This window comes from Papaver somniferum, chromosome 7 (assembly GCF_003573695.1).
Source record: "Papaver somniferum cultivar HN1 chromosome 7, ASM357369v1, whole genome shotgun sequence".
Taxonomy (NCBI): Eukaryota; Viridiplantae; Streptophyta; class Magnoliopsida; order Ranunculales; family Papaveraceae; genus Papaver; species Papaver somniferum.
The window spans coordinates 153,163,867-153,185,248 of NC_039364.1; positions in this window are offsets into that span (position 1 = coordinate 153,163,867).

Sequence of the window (21,382 nt, forward strand, 5' to 3'; positions counted from 1 at the left end):
ATCCTAATCGCCTTCAGGACGTCACGCTGCTTGTTGTTCCCTAACTACATAGAGGGACCGTGTATAGAATCTCTTAACGATTGGACGTCTGCTAGACATATTGTATGCTAGTATAGAGACTAACACCTTAAGGGCGTCACGCTATCCATTGTTCCTTGACTATACACCCCCTCATAACGAGTATGATGCATCAATTATCTCATATCTCAATTCTGTAAATAGGTTAATTCTAGCGTGTCATTCATCAACTGAATTCCTAGAAAATAATCTTTTCTATCTCATTACTCCGTTTCATGGCAGATCCTCAGCTGGATTCCATGGATTAGTAATATATATTCAACTCATTTTATTACTCCGTTTCATGAATTATTCTCAGCTTAATTTCATGAATTAGTAATAAATACTCAAATAATTGTTATTACTCCGTTTCATGAATTATTCTCATCTTAATTTCATGAATTAGTAATAAATATTCACCGATCGGTCAACTGGGTCATCACCGAGTAAGCCCCGAGAAAATGGTGTGATTGTACTTAGCAAATAATACACAAACATCCGAACGCACGAACGAGCATTCAAAAATATGGACGAACGAGGAAACCTATGCAAAATAGGGGAGAAAATAATATTAATAAAATAATAAAAGAGGCGCCTAGGGAACCTGCCACCGTGGCCGGCCCCACGCCTCTTTCATTATTTTACCATTATTTTATTATTTTTCCTAATCTCATGAAAACTCGTTCATTCGAGCAAATTTCCTTGTTTGAGCAAAACTTCTAATTTCTCCATATTTTCCTTCAAACGATGAAAAAATAGTAAAAAATAGGGAAAAGTATCATGGGACCGGGCCACCTAGCCGTCCGGCCATGCCCTAGCCGGTCTCACACCTTACAATTCCTTATTTTCTCATATTATTATTTCCTTGATCTCATGAAACTCCTTCGTTTAAGCAAAAACCCTAGTTTTTCAATATTTTCTCAAATATTGCTCAAACCATGAAAAAGCCACGAAGTCAAATGGTCACCTGACCGAACAGGCTTCTCACGTCAAAAATTAAAATATTATTATTTTAATATTCTCAAAATATTGGTCGCACGAGCAAAGTTCAACTTTCTCATTCGAGCACAATTGAGAGTTTCAGTCAAGATCAAAGTCTTATGAAAATCCAAAATATTGCTTAAACGTGCACCAGAAAATACCAAAACTCTCAGGACTGAGACACGGACATGCCACCTTGACCGACCAAGGTCGGCCCTTAGGCTTGCAAGGATCTGGTCCCACTCTCTTTCATAATTTTGAGCTAATTAGCTCTCAACAGTTCATATTGGGTCCAAACTCTTTCCAACCAACTTGGAATTTTCTCAATCGACCACCAGCTGGTCCCACGACCACCTAGGGCCGGTCCCATGACCCCTTGGTCGATCCTCATCTCTCCATAATTAGGTTTTATTACCTAACGCTCAAACGAGCACTATTTTAATAAATGATTAAACCAGCATTTGATCATCCTTTCACCAACTGGTCAACAAAGGACTTTGGTGCATGCTCACTTGAGCACCTGGGCGCTACATGTTCGGCCATCATCCCATGCAGCCGGTCCCTTCTTCACTCAGTGACTTATTTTCAGTAAATCATCAACTGATCGGCAATCGACCAAAATTAGGGTTTCGAGCTGAATGCTCCACAAATCATAATTCTGAGCAGGTTCTAACACTAATAATTTTATGTTGATCCAACAATCAACATCTTGATTAATTATATAATATTCGGTCCAACTACCAATATTTTAATTAATATTTTATTTGGTCATGCTACCAATAATTCATCAAATGAGCAATATTTGCTCAGACGAGGAATATTGATTCAACTATCAATATTCAGTAATTTATCAAATGATCAATGTTTGCTCAGACGAGCATTATTTTCTCGGACGAGGAATATTGATTCAACTATCAATATTCAGTAATTCATGAAATGAGCAATATTTTCTCGAATATTGATTCAACTATCAATATTCAGTCATTCCTCAAATGAGCAATAATTGCTCGAATATTGATTCAACTATCAACATCCAGTAATTCCTCAGATGAGCAATATTTTCAAAGACGAATATTGATTCAACTATCAATATTCAGTAATTCATCAAATGAGCAATATTTGCTCGAATATTGATTCAACTATCAATATTCACTTATTCCTCAAATGAGCAATATTTGCTCATACGAGGTATATTGATTCAACTATCAATATTCAGTAATTCAACAACTCATCGGACGAGTAATAGTTGCTCAGACTATTAATATTCATCATGTTGATCCAATTATCAACATTTATTCGAGAACTATACGTCCCAGCAGACATATTCAATCCATGAATCATAGAGCATTCAACAATCATGCTCGACTGAACGATACTTAGACTCAATCAATGTCTAATCAAGTCAACAACCGACTAATTAAATACACGTCTTCCTTTAATACTCCAAAAATCATGAGACATCAATCATGTCACATGGGGGGATATTAATTAGGGTTTGGGTCTGGCGGCCTACGGCACGTGTGTTCATCAACGATGAGAAATGTGAGTAAGTCGTGCAAGTAGTTGAGAGAGTTAGCAAAGTAGTGGGTGGACAATCAACCAAGTCTCTGCACGACCTGAAACTGGTTAAACTATGATTTCCCACTTTCTCACTCTTTCACTCGAGCAACCGTCACACTTACTGGAGATCAATGTGTCTACATTCTAGCAATATAAATAAGTTTCCGAATCCACGATTGAGGACAAGATTGGTCGGACAGACAACATCTATCGTCTAACCAAGAATCATCGTGTGAGCAACAATCTCTCAATTGATCAGAATTCAAACTTATTAGTTCATTTGCAGAAACCTACAACACATTCACAATATTTGATCACCATTGATCTCACACACTTCTCAGCTTCTCTCTTATAGATCAACCCTCTTCCCTTTTTGTGACCTAATTGACTTTGGAATGACCATTTCTTGGTTTAGGCCGGAGTCCTACAGATTTATCTCTCGAACTCAAAGCACTCCCGTGCAGTGCATCTGTTTGAGATTAGGCAGTTTGCTCGGTTGAGGAGTCTCCATCCGCACAGTCGTCTCTTCACTTCCTGAAAAACCAACAAATCGTTTTTCCCCATCAACAATACCACACTTAAACCACCACCTTTACATCTCCTTCACCACCCTTACACATTCTTATTTCTCTTGAAACCTCCATCTTATGTATATGTTAATGGCTAGTCATGGTTGCATGCCATTACCTATAATAATTAATGCCATTAACCACCCACTCTATTGTATGAACTATAAATAGAGATCCTTACATAATTGTATTGGATACACTAATTCCATGAATGAATGCTCTCTCATATCTTTCCTTTCTACTTGTCTATGTTTAGCATTTTCTAATTCTTTAGTTTATAACACGTTATCAACACGTTCTATCATGGAGCTAAATATTTTTATTCAATGATTTAGTATGATCAAAATTAACTTTTTTTAAGGGTCGCCAATTAACTACGATGATGACCAAATTCATTTTCTATAATAAGGTATGATATTATATTATTTTTTTTAAGAAAAATCAAAATCAAAATCTTTTACTTAAAATAAATACCCATGATTTGATAAATTTTTTGGTTTTCATAAGATAAAGATTCAGTTGATCATAGTAGTATACATCTACTTTATTAATTGGATTTGAAACTTTCATGTACCCATGTCATGAAGGACTAGAGAGCCTTGGCAAGTTAGCCTACTGATTTGGTCACAAGGGGTAAAACTGTAAACTATTTGTTAGAGGGAAATAGGGTTTGTTGTTTTCTCGAGTCAACAATCATTAATGATGTAATAAGGGCCGTTGAAAGCCATTAACTCGATATGGTATTAAGAGTCCAATCAGTGTAACCGAAAAAGTCAATGGATGAAAATTTAATTTTCTTTCAATTGAAAGTTAGGCTTTGTTCTACAGAAAGAAAGCAACTTGCTGCTAGTTATATTCTTCATTCCTTGTAGTTGTACTTCAGTACACTACAATTGGTATCAGACTTCCTTCTTGGACCTGTTATCATGGATGAGAAACTTACAGTTGCAGGGGTAAACTCCAATCTCAATCAACTGGCCACCAATGTTACTCAATTAGATCTTTCAGTAAATCTACAATCCGAATCTGTTGGTAATCTCACTCAATGTGTTACCCGTTTGGATTCTGATTTCTCTAGAATGAAAACCGATCTCAATGATATCATCCAATTCCTTGGAATCAATCGATCTTCAGATCCAGGATCTGTTGCTGAATCTTCAAATTAGGATAAAGCTAGGAATGGATTTCATGCTTTAGTCCACCGCCTGTCTAACAGAGAGCCTAGTAAGTTTACTCATACTCTGAAGGTTGATTTTCCGAGATGTAATGGTACTAACCCTCGTGGGTGGGTGCTTAAATGTGAGAGATATTTTCACCTTCATAAATTTCTGGATGAAGAACGTGTGCATATGGCTACAATTTACTTTGATTCTCAGGTGGATCCATGGTTTTTAAACTATCAACTAGGTAAAGGGTTAATTCTTGGGATACCTTTGTTAAAGATTTATATGCTAGATTTGAAGATGTTGCTCAAGATAATTATGTAGGTAGTTTCAGTAAATCGCCTCAAACTACTACTATTGAAGCTTACTATGACCAGTGGGAACATTATACGGGTTTTATGGTTGCGAATAATCCTACTCTGCTAGAAAGTTTTTATACCTTAAGTTTTATAAGTGTCTTGAAGGAGGATATACACACAACTGTGCAAATGTTTACACCTGAAACTACCTCATAGGCCTTTTTCCTAGCCAGAATGCAACAAGCATCTCTACATCATCAGCCTCGACCACTAAAATTATTCTCCAAACCATTTGCACCTCCTCCCTTATCCATTTCCCAACCATCTTCTGCATCAAACCCTTTTACTCTCCACCTACTTCTTTTGGAAAAACCAATGCTTCTTCATCACAACCTATTGTGACACACCTTACTACCCCAACCAAAACTTCACCTGATAATTCATTACCACCCATTAAACACCTCACTTATGCACAAATGCAATAGAGAAAGGATAAGGGGTTATGCTATAATTGCGATGAATTCTACAGGCAGGGTCATATATGTAAAACTCAACAACTATTCATGTTAATCACTGATGAAGAATTAGAGGAGCAAGAACAATTTCCCAATGAAGACACTCCAGTTACTTCTCCTTCTCCTTGTGACTCTACTATGGAAATCTCATTACATGCTTTGACAGGTCATATTGTTCATGATACTATTCGTATTTCTGGTCAATTACAGAAGCAGCCTATCATGATCTTAATCGATACAGGGAGTACCCACTCCTTCATTGACTTCAAAATTACTGATCAATTAGGCATTCATGCCTCGCCTACAGGTCACATGGTGGTTACAGTGGCTAATGGTGACAACACTCTCAGGAAAGGCATCTATCAGACACTTTGTTGGGAAACACAAGGAAACCAGTTCTCATTTGATTTGAGGGTTCTTCCACTGGGAGGTTATTATATGGTCTTGGGGGATGATTGACTGCATAAGATAGGTGATATAACTTTCAACTTTGCTCAACTCAGGATTTCCTTCATGCATCATGGTCAACACATTACACTTTAGGGGAGTTCTACTATTCCTTCTCTTATCCTTATTAGTGCTTTTTCTTTAAGATATTTGTTAAGAGTAAAGTTCCTACATTAATAGGTCAATTCTTTGCTATATCCACAACATCACCTCCACCTACACCCCCTCCAATCACTCAGCTTTTGAACTCTTACTCTGATATTTTTGCTGAGGCATGTACCCTACCACCAACCAGAGCATTAGACCATAAAATTCCCCTTAAACCACAATCTAACCCCACTTCTCAAAGACCATACAAATGCCCGTACATAAAAAAGTCTGTTGTAGAAACCATGGTTCAAGAATTGCTTAATACTGGACTTATCCAAAAAAGTAATAGTCCTTTTGCTTCTCACATTCTTCTTGTCAAGAAGAAAGATGTCACTTGGAGGTTCTGTGTTGATTATAGGAATTTGAATGACCTTACTATGAAGGACAAGTTTCCTATTCCCTTGATTGATGAATTAAAGGAGCCATTATTTTTTCTAAGATTGATTTAAGGCCTGGATATCACTAAATTAGAATCTATGGTCCAGATATTCACAAGACAGCATTTAAAACCCACCATGGCCATTATGAGTTTAGAGTAGTGACGATTGGTCTTATTAATGCCCCTGCCACCTTCCAGGCCCTCATGAATGATATTTTTCAACCATATCTGAGGAAATTTGTACTGGTATTTTGATGATATATTGGTCTACAGTTTTTCTTTAGAAGAACATATTTCTCACCTACAACAAATCTTTTCAGTGTTGAGGAAGCATTCTTGAAAAGGCGAGGGTATCCCAATTATACCTCAAGCTAAAATTCTCCTACCTATAATTCCTTTCTCCGAAAGTGATTGTCTATGGACTGAGTCGAGACAATAAAACTAATCGGTTCACACTTCGTGTGATCGTCTATGGATAAGAGATTGAGACAATACAACAACGAAGTATGTTTACTTGATACAAAGGTTCGGACTTAACCAAACACAATAGGATTGCTTATCAAGTAAATAGAAATTAACGTTTGCGTAATTTACTTTAATTATAACAAAACAATTATAATACGAAAATATAAAGTAAATGACACAGCAAGATTTTGTTAACGAGGTTATACTCAGGCCTTTGTGAATAGTTCTGCCAAGAACACAAACAAGTTGTGAGAGGTTATACTCAATCACACATATTGGTTGTTCATAACATATGCAATGAATAACAAAACCAATAACGCATGGCAATTTCCTTTTCGGTTCACAAACAATTTTATGAACTTACTTCCTTAGATCACATGTAAAACATTGTTCCCTAGGATGAAATCCTCACCTCATACCCATACATAATCACAATAGCATTCAAATGATTATGGCGATGTCTTATCTACAAAGTTTAATAGTTAAGCAGTAAACCTCGTATTGTATTCCTTAATACTATGTTTATCTAGATTTCAAATATGCTTCGCAGTTTTGTTTTCAATATGCACGACTTGAAAGATGCGTTAGGGAACGAAACAGTTCAAGTCAAATATCACTAACCTCAAGTGGAAGGATGATTGTTGTCGTTGTAGCTCCTTGCTTCTTCACATCTTCAAGTATTCGCAATACTTGTAATGTCTCATATCCTAATAATTTCAAGCTAACTTATACGAAGTTGACTCTAGTACATAATCAAGCGACTCTTAACATGAGTTTTGATTCACTAAACTATGACAACCAAACTTGACATACCAACGCTTGGTGGGTTCAACCTAGCTATGCTCTAACAATTCTTTATATGCAAAGTTACCAAAGTGTGTTTTTGGTCAGTCTCAACTGGATTATTTGGGACACCTAATTACTGCTCAAGGAGTAGCTTCAGATCCTGAGAAGATAGTTGCAATGCAAACTTGAGATCTACATGTTACCTTGAAGAAGTTAAGGGGATTTTTGGGCTTGAAAGGGTACTATATAAGATTTATCAAAGGTTATGGCACTATCTCCAAACCTCTTACATATATGCTCAAGAAGGATGCTTCTCAGTGGAATGCAGAGGCTCATCAAGCTTTCAGTAATCTTAAAGCTGCAATGACAAAGGCTCCAGTTTTAACTTTACCTGAATTGTCCAAATAATTCACCCTCGAGACTGATGCTTGTGCTATAGGGGTAGGTGTTGTTCTGATGCAAGAAGGTAAACCAATCTTTTTTTTTCCAGCAAAGCACTTGGTCCTAAAGCCTTGGCATTATCCACCTATGAAAAAGAGTTCTTAGCCATTGTTATGGCTATTCAGAAATGGAAATACTACATCTCTCATAGACAGTTTATTATTAACACAGATCACCAGAGCCTCAAATATTTGAGAATCAAAGGCTTTTCACTGCTCTTCAACAAAAATGGCTTATTAAACTTGTGACTACTCGTTTTCCCGTAGTCTACGTAATGTATACAGTTTGGAGAATCAGATACTAAGTAGTATCGATGCCTCAGTTGAACTGATGATGCTAAGTAATAGAAGATATCAATGATCACAACAATAACAAAAAACACAAGTATAGAGTAATGCTACTAAGTTATCATGAGACACAAGATATTACGTGGTTCGACTTTCGGCTACGTCCACCGGGTAATGAGTGATTTGTTTGTATTAAGTTGTAGTGGTTACAAAAGATCTTAAATGCTTCCCAAACTAATAGAGAAAACTCAAGTTGAAGTCATTACTTAAGTTCTAAACATTAAATAGGTATAAGCGTAAGACTGGATCTTCTTATCCTAAGAATTGAATGTCCTTAGTTTGTTGGTGAGGCTTGGTATTTATAGCCCCTTATTTTCCAGGTATATCTTTGCTGCCTCTGGGTCCATCGTTTGCTGATATACCTTTCGTACAGATGGTACCTTCGTTCGCCGCGTGCTTTCTCCAGTCTAACTCTACCACCTCAGCTGACCCACGTTCCTTCGGGAACTTCCCAACCTTAGTACATGTTGTACCTTCTTTCACCGCCAGCTTCAGCCAATCTGGTTCCGCCACATCATCTCTCTCCACGTGCTTTGGTTATGCGTGTAGATAAGAGATTTGTGCATTTAATGCTGATTAGATATGTCATCTATCTCTGTCCCTTCGCCAGCTGCCTCCCCATATATTAGGCTTTTACTTATTTCATCTTATCCGTCAAGGCATCCTTTCTTGGGACGAGATAAAGTAGATCTACGAAGGTATCCTCTGCCACTTGGATTCCTCTGTAGAGCGAGGGATATATAGTTATCTTGTATGCGACCACTGAGATCATGACACGTGTTCCGCAGAATATTGGTATTCACAGTTTGCCCCTTTTTTTCATATTTTACCGTTTAGTAGGATTGGAAGAAAACTCCCGTAACGCCGCCATTTTTGCATGTACCGATTGGGTGGTCCCCATATGTCCTTTCATGAAATAACTTCCCCTTGAATTTCGGGACGTAAAAATTTTTGGATTCTTCAGCCGCCTATAAGAAGAGAATAAAGAGGAGGAATTTTCAACTCCTTTTTTTTCCTCTCGAACTGTCGCTCTCTGTCTCTTTCACAGAGGTTTTCTTCCACCATCAACTGCTGAACTTTCCTTCGATTTGTCAAAGATTTTTGGTTCAATACTCGATCATCATATATAAGTAAGTGATACTTTGCCTTTTGTTGTTGCTTTCCATACTTCTTCATGCTTAATTCTGTCTTCCCTTCTTCAATTCATTGGAGAATGCCGTTGTACTTGGATGTGAGAATTTTAATTCTTTTTTTACTCGTTCACGTTGTATGGGAACTTGGGTTTGCTCCCATTTTGTATTTTGATGATGATCCTGCCATGATTGTTCCTCGTCTGCAACTTTATTCATGGTGATGAATAGTCTTTGATTTTTACTTATGATAAGTCTAAACCGTTTTCTTTGGTTGGTTTAGTAAACCCATGCCCAGAGTATGCTTGTTTTTGCCCCTAATTTGTTTTTGTATCGGCTGCAATTCTCATCTGCCATTGCTGATGAGATGTTCTTCCTGATGATGTTAGGGATAATGGGACTTCTGAAGAAACCTACGCGCAAGGATACGAGGCCTAGATCGTCTGCTGAGCCTCCTCCGCGCATGGATCATCCTGATGCCATGCCTTCTCCTCCTCCTGAGGAAACTGAGGCTGCTGGGGGTACTCAAGTAGATTCGGTCCCTGAGGTTATTGCGTACTCTGATGTTGGAGAGGTTGGCGCTGAGGTTCTTCCTCCTCCTCGACCCCATTACGAGCTCCATAGACTGCAGCTTCGTGACAAAGATAGCTTCACTCATCTGTCTTTAGCTGAAATCTTCAAGTCTTTTCGTCTTCATAAATTTCAGATCTCCTTTGTTGATGGCCCTGACGTGCTTACGGAGTTTTTGATTTGGAGCTTTCCTTATGATGAGAATAATTTGTTGATCAGTGTCGGTCAGTTGGTCGCAGACCTGCTCTTACCCTTGTATAGTACAAAGGATCCGTTCTACTATGATGTTTTATCCACTAGGGATGACCCAGCAAACAAAACTCAGGTCTGAGGGATAAAACAGTATAATGGTAATTACTGGCGTGCCCTTCGCGATTCTTGGTATCGTAGCAAGGGTAAGACTACTTTAAAGTCTTATGAGCCTTTTGCTCCGTGGAGATCTAAGCAAGGGGATTATACTCCTGCCAATTTCAATGCCACCTATGCTGACGCCATTCAGAGAAGAAGTCTTCTTCCTTGGAGTGCTGGTCCTCGTCGTATTCATGCCACTTCCAAGCATATTAGGGAAGGTAATACCCTTCATTTATTAGAGGAAATAGACAAGACTGGGCTGAATGTCATTCCTTACTCTGCCAAGCTTCCGTTGCCGAAGGCTGATCGCATTCGATAGGATCATGATGATCGTTGGCTCGTACATCCCTTCGCATTATTGGTCCCTGGGCTTACGGATTTACCTCTGCAGATCCTAATGTTCCTCGCACAGCCTCGTCCTTTCCTGCTAAGTATGATGGTTATCAACCTTGGGTCTTCAACCCTGCTACTTACGAGGTAAGCTTTGTATAATGCTGACGCCTTTGTTTTCTTTGTCTTGTGGATTTTTCTAAGTGTATTCCTCTTGCATCCTGCCCCTACTTCTTCTGCTGGGACTGCTTCGTGCTCTGCTAGTATTTTTATAGCTGCTAGGACAAGGAAAATGAGGGCTTAGTCTGAAGCTTCCAACACACCTGCGGAGGTAAGGATTACACTCTTACCTAAGTGTTCGTAGATTCCTTAGTATTTTTCCCCTGATCCTTAGCTCTCGCATGTGTTTTTCTCTTAGGCTTTCTGGAAGAAGGGCAGTTTGAAATTCGTGATTGATGTTGATGAGTCTGATGAGGACCCTAAGGTTGGTGAGGAATATCCTGATGACCTGGATATGAAGGGCATTGAGGATATTGGCCTCAGCCCTCATTTGGATGATATTGAGGAAGATTTTTCCAAAGAGAACCCCAGTCACATCCGTGCTGGCTCGGAGGAGGGTGAGAATCTCGTAGCTGGTGGTGATGCTCCATTTGTTAACCCTGTTAGTGTTCAAGATCTATCTCCTACTTTGTATCCAAAGGTAACCCTCGTTTTCTGCCCCTGGAGGAGCATTGCATGTTGTCTCGGCTACTACTGGAGCTGTTGTGGTAGCTTCCAAGAGTCTTCCTTCGTCTCCTGCTATTTCGCTTCAATCAAGTGGTTCGTTTGCTACGATTTTTACCCCGATGGTGAGGGTTAGCAGCTCAGATTCTCAGCCGAAGAAGAAGGTTATGATTTCACTAGGAAGCTTCTCCTTCAATGTTATGCCAACCTCGTTAGAGAGCGCTCACTCCGTTTCTACTGCCCCTGTTAGCAAAGCTGTTGGACCTCCGCCTTTGTCACCAGATTGGACCTTACTGGGTAATCTTTCTTCTGCTGCTGATATGGACTTAGGTGGTGCACAATCTTTTTCTTCAGTTCCCAGCTCATCCACCATGTCGTCTCTTCGTCATGGTGAGGTCTCAGTAGTCGTGCCCCATGTTCGTTCTCAAACGATTGATGGAGTTGTTGCCGAGTCTGGCAAGGGTAATATGCCTGAGAACATGAGCCTTGGTAATTCTGATGATGCCATTCTTGAAGCCATCCTGCGGGATTCAAAAGGTCCCTTTTCTGCTGAGGTTGATCGTCATCATCTAGCTGGTTCTTTGGAGATAGCTTTGCAGTTGGACGTCTTGTCTGCTCAGTATCGTGTGGTTAAGGATCTTTTCTTTGACCCAGACTGCCTTCATTCTAGCCAGAGCTTTGGTGAAATCCGCAGGGGTAGCATCCAAGAGATGGATGCCTTCATGGACACCTATGTTGCCCGTCTTTCGGTGTTCTCAGTAAGTGATCTCTTACTTGGCTGCTTCATGCTTTGCTTTGAACCTTCGTTTGTACTTATGCTTCGTTGTTTGCAGCTTTGCAAACAAATAGATGTGGGCTGCACCTTGTTCAAGTTTTGTAGGGCTAAGAGTACTCACTTGAATTCCCTGTTGGACCGTTCTCGTCAAGAAGATACCTTTGCACAACAACCTTCGTCCAGTGATACTGCTTCTGCTACTAGGATATCTTCGTTGTAGGATGATTTGAAGAAGACTCAAAGATCCTTGGAGGCTTTTTTGATGGCTCATGAGAGAGCTAACAATGCTGCTAAAGTTGCTGAGGACGGGCGTAAAGCTGTTAATTCTGCTCTGGCTGCTGAGTCCTCCAAAGCCATAGGTTCGTTTCTTCTTTCCCTTAGATTTGTTTTTGTTATTGTTTGGTTGCATAATCCTGAGACAACCTTCGCCTGCCAGCTGGTAGCTCTAGTGAGATTATATATCTCTGGGATCAAGTAACCAAGTTAACTTCCGATATTTGGTATTATCAGAAGAAGTCTTACAGGTTGATGAACGTAACTGTTCATAATGAGGCCCAACTGTCCCTTGAATCTTCTCATAACGCGGATTTAGTGAAGCAGTTGGCTTTGCTTCTTAAGGAATGTGACGAAGCCCTTAATTGGAAGGAGAGTCTCATTTTAAAGCAAAATGAGGATATTGCCTTAGTTGAGAGATGCCTCTCAGCCCAAGAAATCATCCGCAAGAAATATCATGCGGATTTCGAATATGCTTGTGCTTCATTATCCAAGGTTACTGCAGAGCGTAACGTTTTATCTTCTGAGGTCTATTCTCTTAAGAGTAGACTTGTCGAGACAGTCTCTGCATCATCGTCCATGTCCCATGCGTCCTTAGTTAGGAATTTGGAAGAGTTAGAGAATGTTTACCAAGTTTTATCCTCTAAGAGTGCTTCGCTCCGGATTGATATTGATGATCTCCGAACTGAACGTGATACCCTTGTGGAAGATCTTGAAGCCGCTGAGGTGGACCTTGCTGAGGCCCAGCATCGTTTATAATAATCTCTTAGCCATGCAGGAGGTAGCATAGGGTCCTTATATTACAGCAGCATTCTTTATGTCTTTTGCCTCTTCTTCTTGTTGCTTACACCCTTCGTTCTCGCAGGTCTCCAGGAACAGCTGGTGGGTGCAAATGCCAAGATCAATCGTCTCGAAGGTCAGATATCCTCGATGGAGATATCCCGTCAATTTGATGCTGCTGCTAAGTTCAAGGCTGAGGCTCTTCAGCAAGCTAATGATCATCTTAGTGCTTAGGTGATAGAGCTTCGTCAGAAATCGGCTTCGGATCTGGAGGTTCAATCTTCTCAGATGAAGGCACAATATGAGCGTTTTGCAATTGATTACATCAACGCTGCCTTTGCGGAAGCTGATCTACAAGCTGAAGGAGTTGTCTTTCCTCGTCTTCTTTACCGAAAAAACGGGAGTCTAACAACACCACCCAATATTTCGCTTAGTAATCTGTATGGACAAACTCGAATATACTTTTAAGAGAATCAACAAGACTCAATCAATTAAAAGTATATCAACGAGTTTATATCTATCTCTTGATTTGATTTACTCAAGCAGGAACTGCGAGTTCTAATCAAATGCAAGGAATAACCTGGATGGTACCATAGACCAATATCCAAGGATCAATCAATGACAATCAACAACCAAAGGTTGGATTACTCTAATTGATGATCTAACGCACAACCTGTATTATTTCAATTATAAAGATAAAACAATATAATGCGGAAATTGAAATAACACAGACACCAGAAATTTTGTTAACGAGGAAACCGCAAATGCAAAAAAACCCCGGGACCTAGTCCAGATTGAACACACACTGTATTAAGACGCTACAGACACTAGCATACTCCAAGCTAACTTCGGACTGGACTGTAGTTGAACCCCAATCAATCTCCCACTGATCCAAGATACAGTTATGCTCCTATACCTCTGATCCCAGCAGGATACTGTGCACTTGATTCCCTTAGCTGATCTCACCGACAACTAAGAGTTGCTACGACCCAAAATCGCAGGCTTTTACAATAAAAAAATCTGTCTCACACAGACAAGTCTATCAAAGGATCAATCTGTCCCCCATAGATAAACCCTAAAGGTTTTGTTCCGTCTTAACATAATAATCAAGGTGAACATGAACCAATTGATAATACGGTCTTATATTCCCGAAGAACATCCTAGAGTTATCAATCACCTCACAACAATCTTAATCGTATGGTAGCGAAACAAGATGTTGTGGAATCACAAACAATGAGACGAAGATGTGTGTGATTACTTTTTATATCTTGCCTATCGGAGATATCAATCTCAAGCCAATCAATCTGATCGTACTCGTACGATTGAAGATGCAAGATCAGATCACAAAATTACGATAAAAGTAGTATCGATCTGGCTTCACAAACCCAATGAAGTCTTTAAGTCGTTAACCTAGTTTTAGAAGAAGAAAACCAAAGGTTAAAGGAGAATCGACTCTATCACGCAAACTAGTATCACACTAAGGTGTGGGGATTAGTTTTGCACAATACTAGATGTCTCCTTTATATAATCTTTGAAATCAGGGTTTGCAATCAATGTTAGCTTAGTAACAAAGCATTCAATATTCACCGTTAGATGAAAACCTGATTTAGATTCAAGCTAATATTTCTCAACCGTTAGATCGAAAACTTAGCTTGTTACACATACTTGACAATGCACGCTTCTAGGTTTGTTAACCGTACCCAAATGTATGCACTTGTTGGTTCAACAATAGTTAACCAAAAGGTTAGCCATATGAGCATTTCATACCAACCATGTTCTTCTTCACCATAACTAGTTCAAATGACTTCAAATGAACTAGTTAGAGAGTTTTTCAATTTCAAGGAAATCTTATGTACTACACAAGACACAAGTGAAACAAATATGATTTGATTCACTTAAATTGGTTCTTGAACTTTTATACACGATTTGCAAACTGCATTCCTTAGTCTTTTTAAGTTTAAGTTCAGGAATCATCTTCAGATAGATAACCTTCTCCGGTTCGCGGATTGGGTTCGAGGAATGAGTTCGCGGACTGAGCTTCACGCAAGTAGTTTGTCAACTCCAGCAGAAATTCTCGGGTTCGAGAACTTTGGCAGTTCGTGGACTTGGATCACGCCATTCTTCCGGTTCTCCTGATCAACAAAGTTCGCAAAATTTGGTTCAAGGAATATGACTTATACATAAATGTGTTTCCACAACAACGCTTATGCACACCATTGGTTATGTAATCTAAACTCTCATTTCAATCATTGAAACATTCTTAGAGGACATTATATAGTTGTTACACCATTTCTCTTCAAAGAAATTTTCAAGATGATTGAAACATATCATGACTTTCGTCACATGGTAAAGATAAACTTGATCGAAGCGAAAAGCTTACCAACACATGTTTCGAGATATAGGTGGGCGAGGTATACTCGGCTCGAAATACCAAATGTGTATAATCCAATTTTATATATATAGCATACGACTTCTTGTCTCAAAGAGTAGGAGATAGAGTAGATATACTTTTGAGTGATAGATAAGTTCAACTCTTCACATACCTTTTTGTCGAGAAGTTCCACCGGTTCCTTGAGTAGTTCTTCTTCTTGTATGATGAATCAACATGAAGTCCTTGAGCTCAACTACACTTTCTATCCTAGTCCGAGACTTAGCTATAATAGACTAGAAATCAAGACTTATAGTTTTGATCACTAACATTGACAAACATGCTTGAGATAGCAACGCATGCGAGTTCGACTGAGCAATGCTCTAACAATCTCCCCCTTTGTCTGTTTTAGTGACAAAACTATCAATACATATGGAATATAAAAAAGATAAAGAAACTTTAGTAGCTCCTATTCCACAGTCTAGTCTTCAACATTCCTCGAAATCTTCGTCACTTCCAAGTACTCCAATGATCCCAAAGGTTGTAAGTTTAGCATCAGTTGTTGAAGATCCGTAGCTATAACAATAAGAAAACATAGTTCTCGATCATTATTATACAGTGTCATAGTATTATTACACAACGTCAAAGTTCAATTGTATCACAAAGTCAACAGTAATACTACGGTGATATGTATTACTCCCCCTTAGTCAATACTCCATATCACATGGAAACCACTCCCCCTTACATAATGATCCGAAAACCATATGCATTTGTAGTATGAACTACATATTAATTCTCCCTATTTTTGTCAATAAAATTGGCAAAGGTACAAGAACGGGATCATAACGAAATTTCCGAGAGAGACATTTCATGAGCAAAGGAAAAAAATACATACCAACAAATTTAGATGCAATCATAAAGCCGAAGCTAAATGCATTCATCAAGGAGTTTAAATATACAAGATAACCCCTCTAAAATTCCACAGCCGCACACCCCTCAAGAAATGACCATTAAGCACAAGTTCAAAAGAACTCTCCCCTATTTGATGTCATTCCCGAAAGAACAACAAGAGCGACCTTAATTTCAAAGGAAAAGAAGGATTTTATTGGACACCAAAAATCATGAGAACGATTTTCTATATCCAAAAAACTCAATCAAATTAATCACAAGTAAACCCATGATTAATTTAATCGGAATACACAATCAAATTAAACACAAGAGGTGATCAATTCAATTTATTATGCTCAACATAAGAGAACTTATGGAGACACGAAAAAAACTCAACTAGATTAATTACAAGAGAACCCATAATTAATCTAATTGGAATACACAACCAAACTAATCACAAAAGTAATCAATTTAATTGTCATTTGTTTTGCTCGATATAAGAAAACTTACGGAGCAATAACTAAATAACCAAACAAGATGATTAATTTAGTTCAATATGCTCGACATAACATATCTCACGGAACACCAACTAAGCTAATAAATCAACTTGGTTGTATAGTGCTCAACATAAGATGCATTACGGAGCCTCATAGTAATACATAAAATATGGATCGGGGATGATCAATAATGCGGAATACACAAGGATTCATTCTATCTTCAATCACTATTTGCATAACGACAATTAATAGACATAATCCTTGAAAAACAAAAGGTTTTAACCTATCTTCCATCAAATATTTGACAATATAGGCTTAACTTTTGTATTTGTAAAAAGTCTATTCATTCTTTTACCAGTACGTGAATACCGAACACGAACGACTTTACTTTTGACAAAGTATGGGACAAACATAGTTCACAGACGTAAACACCAATATCCCATAACAAATTGCAATATAACAAATCATAAATATTAAATACTGCAACACATCATCCTCCAAATACTTTTAGAATTTAATACCATTAAATCTAAAAAGAACAAGAAGATGAAACATAATAACTATGTGTAGTTACAATCATTGTTATTCAAGCAATAGTTATTGTTCCAACTAAACCAAAAAGAAGACATACTAGGCAACATAGAGCTTTATCAAGGCCTCTACTGAGAATTCCTTCTCATTATTAAAGAACCCGTTGATTATGGGATCATTCAATTCCTCTAAGTCTTCAGAAATATCAGTTAACTCACTGAGTTCTCTTTTTAGATCACGCAAGGTGTTCTTGGTTAGAGACAACACTTGTTCATAGTGAGTTATTTTTTCCAAAGAGGAAACAATTTGAGATTTTAAATTATTTCTCTTGTTGATAAAAACTTTCACCATGCCTCTAACATCATTATCAGAATGACAAATAGATAAGAGACAGTTAGAGCAAGAACCTTCTCCAATGTTTGTAGCCTTCACTTTATTCACCCTTGAGGAGGAAATTCCTTTACGCAAATACACTTTTGTTGCCTCGACTGCATCCCTGCTTGTAGTACCTTTAGTTACAGGAGCCATGAAACTGTATTTTTAGGAAGAAGAAGGTCCACAAAAGAATAAAGACAGACTTATGAACGTTTAAACCCTAGAAGAACAAGTCTTCTGTAGTTTAATTATCCATTATCTATATTGTTAGAAGAATATTTTCTTAAAAAAAAATAAATACAATACTTGAGCCAAAAAGACGCAACACCCCATTTTCTCAAGTTAAAGATGAGGATGCGAACGTCTCTGGAACTAGACAGAGACGTTATGAGCCAAACACTCCCCTTGTTTTCCACATAGTGGTTTACCAAAGTTTGTTGTGTAAACAGATTTCCTACCTCTTCTAAATCTGGAAGCACTGGTTTTATGAGTTCCCTGTTGATTATCCAGATTCATCTTTTCCATGTTCTTATGCAGTTTGGTGATCTTCTTATTGATCTTTTTGAATCTCCAGCACGTGCTTTGAACATGATTTTCATTTCCACAAAACAAACACATCAGAGATCCTTTGTCTTGTCGAAGTACCTTATGTTTATCATAACTGTCAACCTTTAATCCATGATTAATAGAAGCAATATGGTTGACAATGCCAACAGTTTTGCCTTTAAATCCTAAATCATTTGTGTTTCCAAAAGACTTATGACCAAAGAGCATTGCTGAAATTTTGTCAGAGCTTCCAGGCAATCTTTATAGATCATCTTTAAGAGTGTTAATTTCTTTTTCCTTTAGATCAATGGTTCTGGTGAGTTTATCATTGAGACTATCTATCTCAAGATTTTTCACCTGGATTAATGATTCTAGTTTCTTCAATGAAGCTTTTAATTGAAGATTTTCTTGAAGAACCTCTCTATTCAAGAATTCAGAATTCTTTGTGTCAGACTCAAATTCTGAATCAGGACTCGAGTATGAGGATGTTTCGGTTGCAAGAGCTGAGGGTTCATCACATCCATCATACGTATTCAACTCGTTGACACTTAAAGATTTTTCCTTTACAGAATCATTAGCGGTAAATGCTGACGAAAGATGTATGTCACATCTAAGGATTCTTTTCACAAATTCTTTGATTCTTTATGTCATTAATGGTTTGCCAAAACAATCACCACTAGAGCAACATTCATCAGCCCAAGACAAGCTAGAAGTTTCACTTGTGTCGGAAGAAACATTGAATGCAAAGGTTTGAACAGAATTATGATCAAGAATTTTTACCTTTTAATTTGGAGGACAAGATACAAGATTCCATACTTCTTGTCCTTGGAACTGAGTTAACTCTTCATGCATTGCATTTTCTCATAACGGATCTCTCAGAGTTTTATCAATATTCCTTTTGAAAAGGACAGGGGTTTTATAACATTCCCTGAGATTTTGGTTTATTCCTGGTGAGACGCTCATAGAGATTTTATCGTCCATAGAGTCAGATCGCTACAAACACAGACTTGTAAGGTCTTGAACGTGTTTGCCTGCTCTGATACCAATTGAAAAATCGGGGGTCTAACAACACCACCCAATATTTCGCTTAGCAATCTGAATGGACAAACTCGAATATACTTTTAAGAGAATCAACAAGACTCAATCAATTAAAAGTATATCAACGAGTTTATATCTCTCTCTTGATTTGATTTACTCAAGCAGGAACTGCGATTTCTAATCAAATGCAAGGAATAACCTAGATGGTACCAAAGACCAATATCCAAGGATCAATCAATGACAATCAACAACCAAAGGTTGGATTACTCTAATTGATGATCTGACTCACAACCTGTATTATTTCAATTATAAAGATAAAACAATATAATGCGAAAATTGAAATAACACAGACACCAGAAATTTTGTTAACGAGGAAACCGAAAATGCAGAAAAACCCCTGGACCCAGTCAAGATTGAACACACACTGTATTAAGCCGCTACAGACACTAGCCTACTCCAAGCTAACTTCGGACTGGACTGTAGTTGAAACCCAATCAATCTCCCACTGATCCAAGGTACAGTTATGATCCTACGCCTCTGATCCCAGTAGGATACTGCGCATTTGATTCCGTTAGTTGATCTCACCCACAACTAAGAGTTGCTACGACCCAAAATCGCAGGCTTTGACAATAAACAAATCTGTCTCACAAGACAAGTCTATCAAAGGGTCAATCTGTCTCCCACAGATAAACCCTAAAGGTTTTGTTCCTTCTTTTGATAATAATCAAGGTGAACAGGAACCAATTGATAATCCGGTCTTATATTCCCGAAGAACAGCCAAGAGTTATCAATCACCTGACAACAATATTAATCGTATGGTAGCGAAACAAGATGTTGCAGAATCACAAACAATGAGACGAAGATGTTTGTGATTACTTTTTATATCTTGCCTATCGAAGATATCAATCTGATTGTACTCGTACGATAGAAGATGCAAGATCAGATCTCACAACTACGATAAAAGTATTATCAGTCTGGCTTCACAATCCCAATGAAGTCTTTAAGTCGTTAACCTGGTTTTAGAAGAAGAAAACCAAAGGTTAAAGGAGAATCGACTCTAGCATGCAAACTAGTATCATCCGTAAGGTGTGGGGATTAGTTTTGTACAATACTAGATGTCTCATTTATATAGTCTTTCAAATCGGGGTTTGCAATCAATGTTATCTTAGTAACAAAGCATTCAATATTCACCGTTATATGAAAACCTGACTAAGATTCAAGCTAATATTTCTCAACCGTTAGATCAAAAACTTAGCTTTTTACACACACTTGACAATGCACGCTTCTAGGTTTGTTAACCGTAACCAAACGTATGCACTTATTGGTTCAACAATAGTTAACCAAAAGGTTAGCCATATGAGCATTTCATATCAACCATGTACTTCTTCACCATAACTAGTTCAAATGACTTCAAATGAACTAGTTAGAGAGTTGTTCAATTGCAAGGAAATCTTATGTACTACACAAGACACAATTGAAACAAAGATGATTTGATTCACTTGAATCGGTTCATGAACTTTTATAGCCACGGTTTGAAAACTGCATTCCTTAGTATTTTTAAGTTGAAGTTCAGAAATCATCTTTAGATATATAACCTTCTCAAGTTCGCAGACTAGGTTCGCGAACTTAAGTTACCGGGCAGAGTTTACAAAGTCCAGTAGAAATTCTCGGGTATGAGAACTTCGCCGGTTCGTGAACTGAGTTCGAAGACTTAGCTTCACGCAAGTAGTTTGTCAACTCCAGGTGAAATTCTCGGGTTTGAGAACTTCGGCAGTTCGCGGACTTGTCTCACGCCATTCTTCCGGTTCTCTTGATCAACAAAGTTCGCAAAATTTGGTTCAAGGAATAAGAATTATACATAAATGTGTTTCCACAACAATGCTTATGTCCACCATTGGTTATGTAATATAAACTCTCATTTCAATCATTAAAACATTCTTAGAGGACGTTATATAGTTGTTACACCATTTTTCGTCAAAGCAATTTTCAAGATGATTGAAACATATCATGACTTTTGTCACATGGTAAAGATAAACTTGATCGAAGCG